Source organism: Phoca vitulina, unplaced genomic scaffold (genome assembly GCF_004348235.1).
Source record: "Phoca vitulina isolate PV1807 unplaced genomic scaffold, GSC_HSeal_1.0 scaffold17, whole genome shotgun sequence".
In the NCBI taxonomy this organism is placed as follows: domain Eukaryota; kingdom Metazoa; phylum Chordata; class Mammalia; order Carnivora; family Phocidae; genus Phoca; species Phoca vitulina.
Window position 1 is genome coordinate 29,860,726 of NW_022589720.1, and position 18,838 is coordinate 29,879,563.

At 42.3% G+C, this 18,838-nt stretch overlaps 1 protein-coding gene across 2 annotated transcripts in view; it reads left to right on the forward strand.

The window, feature by feature from the left end:
- The window catches only part of EGFLAM (EGF like, fibronectin type III and laminin G domains), a 173,295-nt gene that overhangs the window by 26,638 nt on the left and 127,819 nt on the right, over positions 1 to 18,838 (forward strand). The window lies entirely within an intron of this gene.

Genomic DNA, 18,838 nt, shown 5'->3' on the forward strand with positions numbered 1-18,838 from the left:
CTTCTTCTAGGCGTATGTTAGTAGAGTCCCGATATTTCGTCAAGTGGAGAAAGTTAGAAAATAATCAATTACAAATAGAAATTGGACTGATTTTTTAAAAAAATTTAGGCTGCAACAGAGAGGTGTATACTGAGTTGAACTTCACAACTGAGATATGCCTTCCCCAGCCCCAAACAATAAATAAGATTATGGTGCTGATTATCAGACAACGACTAAAAGCTACTTTCCACATTTCTAGTAGGGAAAACTGCTTGTGTAAAGCAAAACGTAGTCCATTGCTGAGGAAACCTCCTGCTTCAGTGGAGAGTGGAGTGAAAGACGGAGTGATGACTAGCTCTCTAGTGTCTCCATTGTGAAGGCGAGTCTCACATAGGTAGCACAAGTAGCAATTCCGAAATGCAGAGGCTCGTTTGTTACATATTTAGGGTTAGTGCTACTATTTCAATTGCAAAATACAATCAGAAGCAAGCCCAAGAATGACTGTAAAGACAGTTCGGTAAGTTAACAAGTCTACTTCTGGTTACACCCCACACTCCTGGCCATGCAGTGCTTTAGAAATGCTGTGTGGGCAATAGCGTGGTATCCATGGGGTCTTGATAGGGTCAGGATAGAAAGCAGAGCGGTCTCCACACAGTCCCTTTATGGAACAAGCCCAGACAGAAAGAGAGAAGCAAAGTCTCTTGACTCTTACAGTTTTAACAGTTCTAAACCAAACTAAGGAATTGTTCTGGAGGAGGCACATGGTAATATTTGATGATGAGGAGGATGATGAGGATGATGATGATGATGAGATAGAATCAACTTGCTGAATACTTGCCCTACTAAGTTGAAAAGTTTGCATTCCGAAGAGGGCAGTTTAACTCTGAAGTCCATTCTCTTTCATCTAGACTCAGTGTACGAACTGCCTCTTACTTAAACAGAATGGCATCTTCTTTACAGAAGACTTACAACTGATAAAAGTTGAAAGAATGAGAGAAATAGAAGATTACTTTTAGTCAAATGCTGCAATAATAACCAATACAGGCAAGATCCATCAATTTGTAGGCAAAGTTTGAAGAGAAGAAGGATAATTCATAGTAACAAAGTATCTCCCCACTCAAAGATATTTATTAATTACAAAGAGAAAAATATAACCTAACAGTGGAAAAAGTTGGCAGACGCCACTTCATTCAAGTGACCAGCGTGAACATCAGCCACCAGTAATAAGACATCCAATCTGCCCTCCTTGATAGGATGCACTGAGGAGGGCACCCCTTCTGTGACATTCTTGCCCAAAATGTATACCCTCAATGTAATCATGAAAAAAAATCAGAACGCCAAATGGAGGGATATTCTACAAGACAACTGACCAGTCAGTACTCTTCAAAGCTGTCAAAGTCATGAAAGAAAAGGAAAGATTTAGGAATTGTTACAGATTGGAGATTAAGGAGACATAATATAATGCAATAAGGAATCCTGGATTGGATCCTGAAGCAGAGAAAGGACACTAGTGGAAAAACTGACAAAATATGAATAAGAGCTATAGTTTATAGTATTGAGCCAATGGTAATTTCCTTGTGCTAGGGAAAATGCTGATGTCAGGGGAAGCTTGGTGAAGGGTATGCAGGAGCTCTCTGTACTATTTTTGCAAATTCCCTATATGTCTACATTAAATAAATAAAGAGTTTAGAAAAATAAAGAAAATAATGGTATAGGTTAAATTAATAAAGGCTCTGGATCTTATTGTTTCATTAAAGCGTCATTCTTTTACCAAATAAAGACTATTATCATCTCTTATTCACTTATCCAGGAACACAGATATTCCTAGAATTTTTATTTATTTATTTATTTATTTATTTTTTAAGATTTTATTTATATATTTGAGAGAGAGAGAATGAGAGACAGAGCATGAGAGGGGGGAGGGTCAGAGGAAGAAGCAGACTCCCCGCCGAGCAGGGAGCCCGATGCGGGACTCGATCCCGGGACTCCAGGATCATGACCTGAGCCGAAGGCAGTCGCTTAACCAACTGAGCCACCCAGGCGCCCAATTCCTAGAATTTTTAAAATATCTAATCTCTTGGCAATGATTTCAAATTACACAGTTTTGTTTTGACATTCAACTGTCAGTTGGATATGTTATTTCTTTGGATGCTGCCCTGTGGATTTTGGACTTTTCCTAAAGACTAGACTATATGAACAATAAACCACATCAGAAGTGGAAGGAAGCTTCTTCAGAGCATGTCGGTTCTAACCTGAATTTGCGTGACTCACTGAGCCTGTCCTGACTCTGTAGTAATTATCTGGTCTTTAAAGTCATACTTCTCAGGCAGAAAAGCCAGCAAGAGCCATTCATTAGTACGTGTGATTAGAACCAAAGGATTGTACTTACTGTTCTTGGGCTCACTATCCAAATAACAGTACCAGGAGATGTTCCAATAATTTCTGGGCCTTGAAAACCTCTCACCAAAGATTTAGAGTTATTTCTCAGCACCCCCAGCCCCTGGGCCTCTGGTAGAGAGAGGTAGACAAGGAGGACGCTGCCAGTAGCTGGGATCCGTACTCCATCAGTGTCTAAAAACAGTGTCTGTCTGGTGCGTTCCGTCTGGATCCAGTGTCATTCAGTCCAAATCCACACCAGGTGTAGAGGACACCGCAGGAGGCGTGGCCTCTAGAAGACTGAAGTCCTTGAGGACTTACAGAGACTCCGGCAGAAAACATCTCAAGTTTGATAAGATGGGTAGTAGAAGAGCTGTGGTCTGCTTAGAGAAGGAGGGGAATGATTCTCTAACATGCTCTAAGAATCTTTACTGATCTTTTTTTTTCCTTCTGTACAACAATTGGCATTATTAAAGGCTTGAGTTTTTTTTTTAATTTCAAGAAATTTTATTTCATTATTTTTCAGAGCTGCTTGATCATTTGTTATGGTTCCTTATATCCTTCACTTTTAATTGACTGTGACTCCAGCCGGGTCTGAGCCGTGTTGGAGTCATCTTTAGAGATATTTCCCAACTACTCTCGTTCAGGGCTCTTCAGTTAGGGGAGATGTAAAACTTCCCAGCTTCTTGTATCTTCTCTGTTGCTCCCTGCTAGCCTGGAGCTCTAAAGATAGCTTACTTGCGGGGCGCCTGGGTGGCTCAGTTGTTGAGCGTCTGCCTTTGGCTCAGGTCACGATACCGGGGTCCTGAGATCGAGTCCCACATCGGGCTCCCTGCTCGGCGGGGAGTCTGCTTCTCCCTCTCCCACTCCCCCTGCTTGTGTTCCCTCTCTCGCTGTGTCTCTCTCTGTCAAATAAATAAATAAAAAATCTTTAAAAAAAAAAAAAAGATAGCTTACTTGCTCAATCCCAATGAGTCCACGCCATCACAAACGCCTCTCTCTGGACTGTCTCTGGAGCTGTAAATAACTTATAAAAGCTCGTGTGTTATCCCTAAATTTGACATCTGAAACTAATATTGCACTGAATGTTAACCAGCTGGAATTTAAATAAAAAGTTGGGGGGGGGGGAGTTCATGTGTTAGGGTTTTAAGATGGTATTAAGTTCTTTACTATACACTGAGTACTCTACTATATAACTATTTTCAGTGCCAATGCATATAAAAGCTAAGATTTCCATTAAATTACCAAAATAAATATAAATATAAAATATAAATATTTTACCAATATTAGTTAAAATCATTCAGTGTTTATTATATCTAAGCACTGGTTTAAATTTCTTGCCTTGTATTAGCTAATTTAATCCTTATACAATACTAGGTGTAGGTTCAACTATTATCCCCATTTGACAATTGAGAAAACTGAAGCACAGAAAGGTTAAAGAAATTCCCCTTGGCTCATTTGGTTGAGCTCTGACTCGATTTCGGCTAGGGTCATGATCTCAGGGTTGTGGGATCAGACCCCATGTTGGGCTCTGCGCTCAGCAGGGAGTCTGCTGGAGATTCTCTCTCTCTCTCTGCCCTTCACCCTGCTGTCTCTCTCTCAAATAAATCTTAAAAAAAAAAAAAGAAAAAGAAAGAAATTCCCTCCATAATTATGGCTGGTGAGTGGTAGCAGCAGGTTGTGAACCCAGGAGACTGTCCTCCTGGCCACATGCCCCTGGGCTATATGGCTTGTATTTTGCAGCACAAAAGTGAAGATGAGTGCAGGCCAGACCGTGCCTGTTCAGTGCCCAATACTGTGACAAAAATACTTCTTCTTCTACAGTATGTCTGACATGTTCCAGAAACATGGGGAGGCCAGGGTGGCTGGAGCTGAGTGCCAAGAGGTGAGAGAGCAGAGCTGCAGTGGGGGGTCAGATCATGCAAAGTCTCAAGAGTCAGGATGATGCTGAGAAATGAGAAGCCAATGCAGGGTTTTGAGCAGAGAAATAACCTGGTTGGATTTTCTTTCAAAGATAGCACTCTGAAAGGAAAACAGAAGTGGTAAACTCATAGACATCAGTCTGAGTGATATTTCCAGAATCTGTCTCCTCAGACAAGGGCCACAAAAGGACTAGAGTCATCACCCCCCCTTATCCTCAGGGGATACGTTTCCAAGACCCCTCAGGAAATGCCTGAAACTGCAGAGAGGACCGGACCCTCTGTGAACTGTGTGTTTTCCTACACAGGCCTATCTATGATAACGTTTCATTTAGGCATTAGATTAACAACAATATCTGATTACAAGTAGAACCATGATGACAATATACTGTAGTGAAAGTTATGTGACTGTGGTCTCTCTTGTTCTCTCCAAATCTCTCATTGTGTAGTACTCACCCTTCTTCTTGAGATGCTGGGAGATGTTAAAACGCCCAGGTGGTGAGAAGTGAGGGGAATGGAAAGGGGACCCAGTGCACTTCAGTCCATTCAGTTCTCTGGGGGCAGGTCAAGTCCAACCTGCCCATTCCCTTAATGAATGATGATAACCCAAACTCCACAATAACGCCGAATGCCACTGCAGGACCTAGCGCCGGACAGAGAGATGGCTCTGGGAAGCCATCATGGGGAATGCCAAGTCGCTGATTCTGCTCCGAGCCTCGAGGGTTGCCGAGTGCTTGAGGACCACACAAAGCTTGGACACTAGATGGTATTTTATCCCCTGAACGAAAGTTGATTCTGATCTTGTAAAGTGCTTAAGCAGATTTGGATGATCTTCCGAATAGGCTTTTCTAGCTCTCTTTTCTCCAAATCCCCAAGCAGTGTCATCGTTCCTTCTTTCCATTTATTTGAGGCTCTGTCTTGCACTGAGGTTGCTTTATTCAGATCAGGAAAGTGGGTAAGGGCTGTGGGCTCTGGAGTCACACAGTGGAGTTCAAATCCTGCAGCACTGACGAGCTGTACAGCTTCCTCCACGGTTTCCTCATCTGTGAAATGGGACTGATAATGCCTGTTACATGGGATTATTGTGAAGATTACATCAGTTACACTTAGTAACTTACTGAGCTAAATCACTCAGACCCTGTGTGACACATAAGGGCTCAAAAAGTGTCTGTTACAATTATTCTCTAGTTATATGAAGCCCCCACCCCCGTGACAATTTCAATTTTCTTTCCTATCTTCGCCATACTGTTTCTCCCTTCTCTAGGAATCTCTTTGAATGTTATACTTCAAGCTACTAAAAAAAGAAAAATGTATCTCTTTATTCCTAATGCCTTCATATACACATTTGGGCCATTATCATCTACCCTTCTGGCCTGAATTTGCAGGCAATTTTCCAACCTAACACAAGGTTGCAAATGCAGTGACATTGACCTCCCTTAAGATCTCAATCCTGCATGAGGATCTGACATGCCACTATTTAAACCAATGGGGTCAATAAACTCTTTCCTTCTCACAGAGATCTGTTCATGAGTGAAAGCTCCTGAAGGGAGATGGTCTCAGGGTGGCACTCTGTGCCAGAAAGCCGTGTGCTGGGGCCGGCACTGGGGAGACTGCTCCCAGAGGCAACCAGAGGCAGGACAGCAGCTCCCTTCGTTTAGTCTCCAACTGGCTCCTTGCCTTTCTCTCTCCCACCTGGGACCGTGGATTAGTTACTAATGACATTTTATATGCAGCAGGCACCTGTCTTGGGTGTGTGTGTGTGTGTCTGTGTGTGTGTGTATGTGCGCGCACGCACGCTTGTGTATTTTGTTTTAATGGAAGCAAGAGGAAACAAAGACATCTACAAAACATTGTAACATGCTTACACTCCCCTCCCTACCGAGATCTTTATCAGACCCTGAATGTAGAGGAAAGTTGGCCAGCCTAGAATTGCAAATGCTGAGAACGGAAAGGAATGCAAAACAGGCTGAGAAACAGAAGGGATGACTCCTGAGGGTCTTGGGCAATCCACACACTGAACAGTAGGGAAAAGGGGCCGCCGAAGGAAAAGAGGAAAGTGTGGGAGCTGTATGCACTAGTTATTTGACAAGGCGGTTTGTGCGGGTGTTAGGAGCAAGGGTTGGGGGAGGGTGGGTTCCAGAATCAGATTGCCCGAGTTCACATTCAGGCTCCTTTCTTGCCAAGCCTGTCACTGTGGTCATTTACCATTCTCAGAGCCCCAGTTTTCTCATTTATCAAATGTTGTCTATAAGGTTGTTACAGTGACTAAATGCAACAATCTCTATATAGTTACAAGCACTGGCTCTGGGATCAATCTGTCTTGGTTCAGATCTTGGCTCCCTCCCATGCTCCCCAGCTCTGTGATTTTGGAAAAGTTGCTCTACCTCTCTGTGCATTATTTCTTATCTGTACAATAGGGATAATAATATCACCAAATGACAGGATAACGTAGAGGATGAGTCAGAGCATGTCTAGCATCGAATACATGTTAGATGCTAGGCTTCTGCCTTCAGTTGTGGGTGCTTATGCCTTGAGTTTGTAAGGTCTCAGCATGGCACCTGACACAGTCCGCACTCAGTTATTACTCAGTATTAAGATGCTTATTTTTCTCTCATGAAAGTAACACATGCTCCTTAGAGAAAACTCAAATATATGGGAAAATAGAAATTCATTACTTTGAGCCATTTACAATGAACTTTTGCTGAATTTTTCTCGGGGCTTTGCTCTGCATAATTTTGTATTATATAGGCATTTATTTTGTAGACTGCCTTGTTTACGTAACATCATATGGAAGCATTTCTCCATGTTATTATAAACACTTTGTGAGCATCATTTTAATGATAGACCATCAATTGCATATATCTTACTGTGATTTCCTTGAACATTCTTACCTGAATTCATGTTGTTTTTAAGTTTTCAGTATTATAAATATATTGAGATAAACATGTGTGTGCATAAACACTTTTTTCTATATCATTTCTTCAGGAGAGAATATGAGACGTACTAATACTAGGGCATATTAGTATATATTTAAGAGTTCTCAGGGGCACCTGGGTGGCTCAGTTGTCAAGCGTCTGCCTTATGGCTCAGGTCATGATCCCAGGGTCCTGGAATCGAGTCCCACTTCGGACTCCCTGCTCAGGGGAAAGCCTGCTTCTCCCTCTCCCCCTCCCCCTGCTTGTGTTCCCCCTCTCACTGTGTCTCTCTCTGTCAAATAAATAAAATCTTTAAAAAAAAAAAGAGTTCTCATACATTGCCCCATTAATTTCCAAAAGAGTTACACCAAGTAAAACTACAATCAAAATGATAAAAACACAGCCTTTGAAAAACTGGGTTGTATCATTTCTAAAAAATTTGTTTCAACTTGTAGGTAAACAATGGCTCTCAGTGTTGCAATAAGTTGTCCCTTCTTTAATTCCTCCTGAGTCTTGAATATTTCTTCCAGGTGTGTGTTTAAACTTTATCCTTTTTAGTAACTTGTCTGTACATACCCTTTGTCCATTTTTCTCTATGAACCATGAAATGCTGCTCTTGTTTTAGATGAGTTCCTTCTATATTAAATGATATCTTTTTTTCTGTCTGTAAATATTTGTCCTAGGCTGTATTTTAACTTTGGTTTTTGTTTTGACAGGAAGAAATGTTTTAAAATTTTTTTTGTTGTATGATCTTTATTTTGTGTATGATTTCTTCTAGTAACAAAAACATAAAAGTAAATATGCTAGGGTGAGTGGGGATGAAGGGCGAGAATCTTCTTGTTTTGTGGCTTTACAAATGTAAATTTCTCTAATTCTTTAATCCATCTGGAGTTAAAGTTATGTTGGTATGTGGCATGAATTAAGGCTAGAAATTGATTTTCTCTTCTAATTTGCTAACCAACTGTCCTAATGTCATCTGTTGAATTATTCTTCCATTCCCCATTGATCCAAGATGCCTTTCTTATCATAAATTAAGTTTTTATACATTCTAGGGCTATCTGTTCTGTTCTCTTGATTTGCCTGTCCATTTCTATGCCAATACTATGGTGTTTAATTATAGTTGAAGCGTGTTTTAACTCCACTATTTCAAGAGTGAGCCCAGCAGAGCCAGAACAATGATGTGAATGTGAGAATATGGGCAATAGATAGTTACAAATGCCCAATAGTTTTGCCCTCCTTGCCCATCTTTGGGCCTTGAACAGGTCACAGAGTGACTGGTGTTTGTTGAATGGAGATACTCAGGGATGGAGATGGGATGTAGAAGCCTCCCAGGGACTTGCTCCCCTGGACAGGGCCCAGATGGGGACCACTGTCATTTGCCTCTGACTCTGCTGTTTTTCTGTTCCACATGAATCCCCACTTTTCCACCAACTGACAGCATTTTTCTTCACATCTTGGCAGAATGCTATCGTTCATCCATAAAGGTAATCTGTTGACTGGTTGACTATAAGGCTATGTGACTAGTTCTGATCAATGAAAGTCAGTAGTCGTGACATGTGTCACTAGGAGGACGAAGTTTGAAGAGCCGCACTTGTTTCATTAGGCTCCAGATAGAGGCTACTCTGTTAGCCTGGGCCCCACCGTGGGGATGGCATGGAGCAGAGTTGCAGCCAACCGTCAGTAATTTTGTAAATGAATAGTAAAAAAAATCCTGTTGTAAGCCATTGTGTTTTGGAAGTCATTTATGACAGCAACATGACCTAGCTTGTCCTGACTGATTGCAGGAATCAAAATACTTAACAATGGGTATGACACGCACATTGACTAATCAAAACGGATACCAGCCGGGACACTATGGAGGTGCATCCATCATGACTGTTCGCCTTGTACTTCATTTAAGTCTTATCATCCCCTCTCTTTAAGGTGACTTTGCATATCTCAAATCTCATTTACTGGGTATTGACTTTCTAACTTAGATTTTATAGTCTTTAATGATCCTAGCCCCTCTTCTCTATTACCTATGACGTGATTTGCTGTGCTGGACAACAGACAACTCTTTATATTTTATTGCTTCAGTTCTGTTTATCTTTTCTCCTCATTGATATCATAAGTCTTGACAGGCATGGTCAATGTTTATGCAACTTCTGTCCCTTCAAAGGTTATCATACCATACTGGACCTTCCTTCCTTCATTCCACAAATATGTACTAAAAGCATTTTGTATTTCCAAAGTCTGTGTGTGAGATGCTCCTATTATACTTTCTTAATTGATCATAACAGCTTATTGCTCCTAACTGAACAGACCTGCGCAGATGATCTGGATCTAGGAGCTTTAGAGGAGAGAAAGGATATTAGCATCGTCCCCAACAAGAAGGAGTACAGTAAGCCTAGAGATTGAAAGGCTTGGTTTCTGGAGTCCAACCGATCTGGACTCCTAGCTGCCACTTATGAGGTGCGTGATTAGGGCAGGTTCTTTTATTTCTCTCAGCTTCAGTTTTCCCATCTGTAGAATGGGGTTTTTGTAAAGATTAGAAGAGAAAATACATGTAAAGTGTTTAAGCACAGAATCTGGTCCTTAAAGAAGTTCTTTTTATTTTATTTTATGATTAGTATAGCCCAGATGTCTTTGGGGGCCCTCCTGTTCCTTGATTGGTTGGTTAAATCTGGCAATAAACTCCATGTGTTACTCCCCAAGGCTCTGGAGTTCATGGTCTGTCTCCCTCACCTCGGAATAACCACTTAAACTCTCTCGCAGATTCCTCACCCCTAAAATAGGAAAACAGTAGTGCCTACTGCACGGGGTTGTTGTGAGGACTGATAATTAATACATCCAAAGCCTCTAGAACTGTACCTGACATATAATAAGCAGCCAATAAACTTTCTCTATTGTTATTGTCCGTGTCCACAAGTTTTAAGTTTGGCGATTTTAATTAAGGATTTGACCTCTCGTCCACCTTGCAAGCTTAATTCCACTACATTCTCCTGCCTTCCAAAGCCCATGTTCGCACAGCATGCCCCTCAATACCCACTGAAGCTCCTTGAGACGTGAGGTCCAATTCAGCTGCTCCCACTATTTCTCTTTTGAGGACTAACCTTACTAGGTCAGTTTGTCCCCACCCCTGAATGTGGGGAAATAAAATGTCCCCATTTTCTTATGTTACCTTTTAAGATGCTGCTAAGAAAGGGTGGGGGGTGGGGGGGCGCCTAGGTGGCTCAGTTGTTAAGCATCTGCCTTCGGCTCAAGTCATGATCCCAGGGTCCTGGAATCGAGTTCTGCATCAGGCTCCCTGCTCCGCGGGAAGCCTGCTTCTCCCTCTCCCACTCCCTCTGCCTGTGTTCCCTCTCTCGCTGTGTCTCTCTCTGTCAAAAAAAAAAAAAAAAAAAATCTTTAAAAAAAAAAGGAAAGGCAGAGGGCAAAGGAAGGCTTATTGTTTGGGTCCAAAGGCAGAATAAGTAGGATATGCAGTTGATATAATTTTTGCCAGCAATTACTGCTATGTAGTAAATCTGTTTGTTGCCATCAACATTCCAATGGTCATTCCATCACAAGATCCTGGGAGTATTTGCAAATATCCATTTTGGAGTCAAAGAGGCCTGGGGTCAAATCCTGGCTACTCTGCCTTCTATGATCTTGAATATGTCAATACATTGTTCTGTTTCCCCGTTTTAAAGATGGGTATAACAACACCTAACCTTGCAGAGCTGTTGAAAGAATTAAAAAGAGTAACTTACATCATGTTGGGGCAATCACGTGCAGCCAAGAGCTGTAGAGGTCTGGAATCCAGTTGGGGATCACTTTGTTAATTGTGAGTTTGGCAATTGCCTGGGGGCAGAAATGTCACCCTCTCTCCAGACTTCTTCCCCAGCTGGAGGCCTGTGTGTCTGCCAGGAGGGGAAATCTTTTTCCTATTTGCCCAAAGTGTCCTATGGAGTTGGGGCTGTGGTAGAAGGGACTCCCCTTGTAAAATGCTGAAGAGTGCCAGGCTTAGAGACGGTGATCCGTAAATTAAATTTTAGCCGTTATCATCCTTCACACATTCGCATGCCAAAACTCTGAACCTACTGTCTTTAGAGTTTCCAACATTTGGGGGAAAGGTATGTAGTTGGTTTCTTTTCCACTTCTAAATGACTCATAATATCTTCCCGGAAGGACAAGACTTTTAATTTTAAGCCTTTTGCCATTACCTACATGCTTATGCAGCACATTGATCATGAAGCTTCATGTTCTGCACCAGGAAGGAGTCTGCTTTGGCAAAATGCCTTTTGCTGCCGTCCTGAAACCTGCAGAGGCCAGATTCTGGCCCAGCACAAGGGAAAGGGGGGAAGCTGCTTCCTAAGGCAGGTGTAGCCTAGACACCCCTCCCCAGATGTACTGCCATATGGTGCAGAGAGCGCCAGGGGTGGCAGGAGGAGACAGGAAAGAAACCCGATCCTGAGAATGTGAGAAAGAGCGGTGAATTACAGGCACGGAACCGCTTTCTGCTGTTGATTTTCAGGGCTTGTGACAGCTGAGCTCCAGGAGGGAGCCTTTCCTATGAAAGGGGCCCTGCCTGACAGAAAAGGGTCTCCTGCTGGGATTAGGATGAAAAAAGGAAGGATCCACAGTTTTTTCTTCCATAATTTTATTTTTGCATTAATTTTAGATTTATAGAAGAATTCTGACAATAGTAAAGAGTTCCCATACATCTCTCACTCATCTTTCCGTAATGTTGACATCTTACGCTGCCATAGCCCATTTATCAAAACTGGGATATTAATATTAGCACCATGCTATTAACGAAAGTACAATCCTTATTCAAATTTTATCAGTTTTTCCACTGTTTCTTTTTTTTCTATTCCAGAGTCTAATCGAGGGTACCACATTGCATTTTGTTGTATCTCCTTAGTCTCATTCAATCTGTGGCAGATTCTTTGTCTTTCATGGCCTTGACACTTTTGAAGAGTATTGGTCAATTATTTTGTAGACTGTCATCCTAATTTGGGTTTGTCTAATATTTTCTGATGACTAGACCGGGGCTGTGCATTTCAGGCAGGAATATCAGAGAGGTGAAGTATCCTTCACATCCAATCAAATCAGGGGACAAACGATGCCAACATGTCTTCTCACTGGTGATGTCAACCTTGAGCACTTGGTCAAAGTGGCATCTGCCATCTATCTTCATGGGAAAGCTACCATTTCTCCCTTTCATACTCCATTTATTAGAAGTAGATCACTAAATCCAGCCCACACTCAAGGGAGGGAAGTTCAGCTCCACCTTCTGGAGGAAGAATATCAAAGAATTTGTGGACGCGTGTTAAAACCACCACAGTAATTGGTAACTATGCTTTGAGGCCATGCAGATGTTCTCTTCATGGAAGCTTCCCCTGTTAAAGTTTGCATTCACCCATGGATTTGGCTGGCAGCGATGCATCACTGTGGTGTTCTAAAGGTGATTCTCTTTTTCCTCATAAGGACCCTCATTGTAGTCACAATAACCTAAAAAGGTTATGCATCTAGCCATGAGCCAGAGGAATTATGGAGAAGGCTGCCTTCTGTGAGAACAGGTCATTCTCCTGAGGTCATCAGAGAGAACTTTAGAAGAGGCTGATTACAGACATTGTAATCCCCAGCCCTTACAAAGATCTCCTACGTGTGGTGTGGCTCCAGGCTCATGGGATGGGGAGAATTAAGGGGAGAATTAATATTAGGAGCAAATATCACCTTGGCCCTTCCCCAGTGTTCCTTCCATGCCTTCCTCGGAAAGGTGACCCAGTTTCCTGCAGCAGACCTCCGACCCCCAGGGTCTCTGGAGTGACACGTTCCCTTCAGACCTCAGAGTGGAGCCTGAGCTAAGTCTCAGTGGGTCTCTGATCTGGAGCAAATGTCCTCTGGTTCCAAACAAGACAGGGGTCTAATGTTGGAGAGATGACCCACTCTTGCCGCCATGATTTCTTTTCTTCTAGCAGTCCTGTGGTACCTCAGGGCACCTGGAAGAGCAAATTCAGGTTTGTGGCTATTTGGGGATGTTAGCACAGTTGGATAGAAGGCTGAACTAAGGTCGCGGCCATAGTGCTAGAAGGAAGATAGAGATTTATTCAGGCATTTAGTCAATCAGACAGCAAATATTTATGGAATGCCTATTGTATCCCAGAGACTATTGTAGGTATCAAGAATAAAGGGTGAACACAAAGGTGCCTGTGCTCAGAGAGTTTACATTCTATGGGTTACTGGGGGTAGCATCAGGGTTGTTTCTGGAAAGTCTGAGAAGAGGAGCAGTTAAAGGGGCTGCAGGTTTTTGAACTATGGAGAACATGAGAGAGATTTGGAGGTTGAAGAGGATGGTTTCATTCTGGAACATTTGGAGTTTGGGGTGTTTGTGAGCCATCAGGGCTGAGAGGCTCACTTAGATATGCCTAGTTAGATATGAAAAGATACATTTGGCAGAAGCCTGGGGACACTGGGGATGGATGAGAGTCCCTGCCAGAGTGGGACTCATGGTGGGCTCAGCCAAGGGCAGGTGCACATGAGGAGCACCTGGGGAGCTTCTTCAAACTCCATGCAACAGTGTTCTTGACCCGGATATTTAGAGATTTTGAAATATCTCATAGAGGAAGCCTTCCTAAACCAGGGATATACTCTTAGGGGGAGTGTGATGTGTGTTAAGGTAACAAAAAGGGTTGGGAGTCACAGGTACCACCTGGGAAGAGGTCTGGGTCAAACTGAAAGCTCTTACAGCTTCCTAAGATTTGGAACTATATGCTTTCTAGCATCTGGCAGGAGAGTCAATAAATCAGGGTCTTAGCATCAGCTCTTCACTAGCTGCTGTGACCTCACACAAGACACTTAGCGCCTCTGAGTTTTAATTTCTCCATCATTGAAATCAGAGGTTCGGTCGAACCAGTGGTTCTCACACTGTGGTTTAGGACCCCCTGCCCCCTCCCCCCAGCACTAGCGTCTCCTGAGAGCGTGTGAGAAATGCAAATCCTCGGGCTCCATCCCTGATCTACAGAATCAGCAACTCCAGACAGGGCCATCCATCTGTTATAAGCTTTCAGGTGATTCTGATGATCCTCAAAGTTTGAGAACCACAGAATTAGATGAATTTAAAACACCCTTCTAGCTTAAAACCTTCTGTACTGTATTCTTGTTCACATGCTTTTGTCAAGTTTAATAGCCTATGCTTCTTTGTCCTCCCTCAATTGTTAAATGATCTTAACATTTTTCATTGTTAATGATGAATCATCGTTAAGTGGTTTAAAAAAGATTTCTGCTTGGGGCGGGGAGGGTGTGTATGCACGCGGATGCGTGTGCCTGTGTGTGCAATGAATGCACAAGTGCGCGTGCGCGTGAGTAGCGACAGGAGGCTCGTGAGTGGAGACTTAGGGCTGTCCCATCCTGCTTGCTTTCTTGGACGCCACGGTGTAAAGTGAGTTGTGTCAGGGAAAGCAAAAGATGACAGTGGGCGAGCTCCCGCACACAGTGGCGCTCAAAAGCTGTGTTTTGCCTTAACCTTCCCTAAGACAGCTGGAGCTACGGGTAGAGATGGGCCTAGAACTATACCCCTGGGATAGTTGCCAGGTCTGTGGTGTTAGTGATGTGTTTCGGGAACAGTGTTGTTGGGGTCCAGAGCTGACGGCCAAGAAAGAAGTCTTGAGACGTCTTTGATGCAAAAAAGGTGGTTTTATTAAAGCACAGGGACAGGACCCATGGGCAGAAAGAGCTGCTGCCTTGGGATTGTGAGGAGCAACTGATTATATACTTTGGGGTTGGGGGAAGTAGAGACAAAGGGAAGTTCCAAAAGGATTTTCAGATGCTGAAGAAGACTCACAAGGATCCTAGAGGCCTGGCTATTGTCAAGCTAAGGTAGTTTTTCCCTCTAGCAAGACATTAACATGAAGACAGCTAAGGACATTTAATTTTATCTACATTTCCTTCTGCCTTTGTTTCCCACATCATATCCCCCTGAACAATTTTGACCCTTAAATCTTTAAGGTTGTTGAGGGTGGAAGGTCTTATCTTTGGTAACTTCTTCCTGCTGAAGAGGGGTGTAGAGATGTCCTTACTTATGGGTCAACATTGGTCAGTTGGGGAGTTTATCTGTAGGTGTTACCAATGGCAGCGGCAGCCAGTCCAAGGTCGACAACATATATGAACCTCCTTAAGTAGAAAGGATCATCTGTCAGCTGGAAGTTACGACAGTGAAGGAGTCTTGGCACCAGGGAGGGAGACACTGGAAAAGACAACAAAATATGGTTAGAATTATAATGAGAAAGAGAAGCCCCAAAAAACCAGCCTTTGATAGTTGACCAAAATTTTCCTCCAGTCCAGCAGTTTAACCAATCACTAAAGGAAAGAGATTGTTTTAAAGCACCAATTTGAGTATTTGTATCTTTTAGCCATCCTGTTACATTTTTGTGATACCTGGAGTAAATGCACCACATTCTGTTTTTTTTTCCCCTCTTTTTTTTTTTTTTAAAGATTTTATTTATTTATTTGTCAGAGAGAGAGAGAGCGAGCACAAGCAGGGAGAGGGCAGAGGCAGAGGGAGAAGCAGGCTCCCCGCAGAGCAAGGAGCCAGATGCAGGACTCGATCCCAGGACCCTGGGATCATGACCTGAGCCAAAGACAGCTGCTTAACAGACTGAGCCACCCAGGCGTCCTCCACATTCTGTTTTTATGTTAGCACTGCTTTCACCTTGTGCGGCAGTTAAAGTATCTACTGCCATCATATCCTCGTTTGTTTAGCAAGCAATCAGGTAATTCATAAGAGGCACCTTTTATAGAAACAAAAGAAAAAATATAGGTTAACGGTTGGAGCAAATTACAAACCCAGTGTCTTGAGTCTTGAGTGCTTAAGATCTAATATCTACAAAGATGTGTTGTTGAAACATTTTCTCTCTGTAATAACCCTCATTTTTATCAAAGATAGCCAAATCAAGACTAATTCGTTTGTAAAACCAGTCCAATTTTAACAAACTTGGCCTAATGACTTACATAAGCTCAGCAAGAATAGTGATCTTTTAGAATCGGCTTTGCTGGAACTTTTATAAGGAATCTAGATTGAACTTTTCGTAGCTTCTCTAGGCCAGAAGCTAAGCCAAGTGCTTGCCGTCAGACATGCCTGCAAAGCTGTAGATGTGGGTGAATTCCTTTTCACGAGGTCCCCAAAGTATCCTGAGGTTCCTCTACATGCCAGGAAGTGACATTCTTCACTCGGCTGGTAATGCTGCTGGGAACTCTGTAAGCAGGAATCAGGCCAACATTTCCAAGGGGCCCTATTGGCTCCATGCTTCATAAAGTCAACCTTAGTTCCTTAAAGCCGTTTGGTCATATCTGAGTCTATGCATGTCTCTTAGGACATTCCAGTTAAAGCCTTGATAAAATAACCAATGTTTCGAAACCAGTGGTGTCCTGTTACAAGGAGAACGGATTTTTATTGAACTTATGCAAATGACTGCTATGATTGCCAGGGAAGGGAGAATACTTAGGGAGATCTTTTGAATTTCAGAGGGTTCAGGTGGAGAGAAAAGTTAAAGGCTTCATTTTGTTCACAGAGAAATACTTTATCATTATTTCTGTATATCATTGATGTCTTAAAAGAAAGTTTCCTTAACCTGGAAGAGCAAACATTAAAGAACCAGCAGTGTTTCAAACAAGAGTCACAAAAACTATAATCATCCTCACTTTAGTTAGTTCTGGCAATTCTTACCCATTTTAGTTTTAGGATTTTAATGATATTAAAAACCTGTATTTGTCAAAAGCCCTTTTTATGAATCTCCTGGAAGATGAAACACATTTTACAAGAGAATACAAACAAAAACTATAAATGACAAAAAGAATAAAATATGGACATGGTTAAAGATCTGATGAGAGGGGCGCCTGGGTGGCTCAGTTAAGCATCTGCCTTCGGCTTAGGTCATGATCCCAGAGTCCTGGGATCGAGTTCCGCATCTGTCTCCTTGCTCAGCGGGGAGCCTGCTTCTTCCTCTGCCTCTGCCTCTCTCCCCTTCTCGTTCTCTCTCTCTCTCAAAAATAAATAAAATCTTAAAAACAAAAACAAAAACAAAAACTGATGAGAGGTTGCAATATAGTTGACAAGGACATCTGGTTATTTCTGTGACACATAACACTTCAATAATCAGAATATTAAGTGATGGCCTTATACCAGAACATATTGAAACTTTAGGAACTGCCTATCATCTCTAGTTACAGCATTTACCCAAGCAATACAACCTGAGGCTTGTTATCTGTTTAACAGTGCTTCCAGAGTAACTCAACATACCAAATAAAAAGGCCTAATGAGTCAAAAAGACTTCATTTACATTTTAAATCTTAAGAAGTTTGTTAAAAAACCTCAGAAGTTTATAAAGCACATGCCTGAATAGGATTACAGATCATTACAAAACTTAATTATTTATTTAATCAAGGTGACAATAAGAGATTCCAAAGGCAAATCTGTAGGGTTTTACAGTTGTTAGCAAAATTTAGCTCCTTTAATACTCAGAAGAAGTTGTAACTAAGTAATCAAAGACCTGATAAAGACAAAACCTAGAAACTGGTTTTCCCAGCCAGACAAAAGAGAAAAAAAAATAAAAAATAAAAAACTTTACATTTTCTTATCAAGTGCAAACCACAACTCAAGAAAACCTTGTCCTTTTAACAGAGAGAAAAGCAGAATTTCAATCATGCCACTGTACTTTTAAAATCCACTCATTTTAACTTTAGTCCTGATCACATATAAAATTCCTTTCTGACGATTTCCCTTCATAAACCTTTTACAACAACTTTTTCATTTCAGAGTTGCTCCCCTTATGCCCATCAGTCTTAATTACATTTAGCAAACTTTTAACTCTTAGAAATCTTAGTCTCCAGTGAAAACTAAGTAGTAACCAAATCTGAACTGTTACACCAGAATGCTTTAGATGGCAAATGTATGAATCCAGTAAGCACAAAGCAGGTTTACCAACACACTCAAATATCCTTGAAACTAACCTTGAGACAGACAAAATTAACCATCATTTTAAGTCATCTTTTTTTGTTTTTGTTTTTATTTTAGAGAGAGAGTGCTGGGGGAGGGGTGGAGGGAGAGAGAATCTCAAGCGGACTCCTCACTGAGCTTGGAGCCCGACGTCGGGCCCCATGCGAGGCTCGATCCCATGACCTGAGCTGAAGAGTCAGACGCTCAACCGACTGAGCCACCCAGGTGCCCCTGTTTTTAAGTCATCTTTTTGCTAACAAATTCCAACAGAGGTAACATGAGCTCATTTGACCTTTAGTAAATGTTGGTAAAATAAGAAGTTTCAATTAGTTTAAATACCAAATTATGTTCCACCTGGGTCCACTTAAAAGTCATTCCATTTGTTCTGCATTGTCAGTTTTTACCTGGGACAGCAGTGGGGAAATCCGGAATGGGCAGTGGTAAGTCCCAGGGGTGCTCTTCCCTCCTCGACAGCAATGGGAGGAGTAGGGGCCAACAGTGCTGGAAGGACCAGGGATGGTCTAGAAGCTGGTTATGCAGGCCGCACCCACGGGGGTGCGGAACCAGGGGGAGGGGGAGGGGGAGGCAGAAGAGGTGAGGTGCTGGCAGAAGGCAGAGAAGAAAGGTTCCTGGCTTAAAACTTAGCTCAGACAGATGAACAGACGCCACGTTTTTTTCCCTTAAATCTTGCA